The sequence below is a fragment of the Cicer arietinum genome, chromosome 4 (assembly GCF_000331145.2).
Source record: "Cicer arietinum cultivar CDC Frontier isolate Library 1 chromosome 4, Cicar.CDCFrontier_v2.0, whole genome shotgun sequence".
Classification (NCBI taxonomy): Eukaryota; Viridiplantae; Streptophyta; class Magnoliopsida; order Fabales; family Fabaceae; genus Cicer; species Cicer arietinum.
Genome location: NC_021163.2, coordinates 53,516,386 through 53,516,738, shown reverse-complemented (window position 1 = coordinate 53,516,738; position 353 = coordinate 53,516,386).

Genomic DNA, 353 nt, shown 5'->3' with positions numbered 1-353 from the left:
TGTTATTTTACGTAATTTTGCGGTTACAGGCTGAGGATTTCACAAATCATATCAATTATGACAAGAGAATGGTGATATGGCTTGGACAAAGAAAGAAGGAGGTCTGGTTGGGAGGAGTGCATATAGATTCTCAATATAGTGCAATTGTTGAAACATTTACATCTATCCAAACATTTTTAATGGGTAGGTCAGTTTTATCAGTTGGAACTATTGCACCTTGGATCACCAACGAACAATTCTAGTTTATTGGACTTAGTTTTGTGTCATAGACCAGATGCCAAGTTTTTGTACAAAACTCTTGTTCATACATCTAAAATTGAGTTTATGTCAAATTGAGTTTTAGTTTGTCTTTG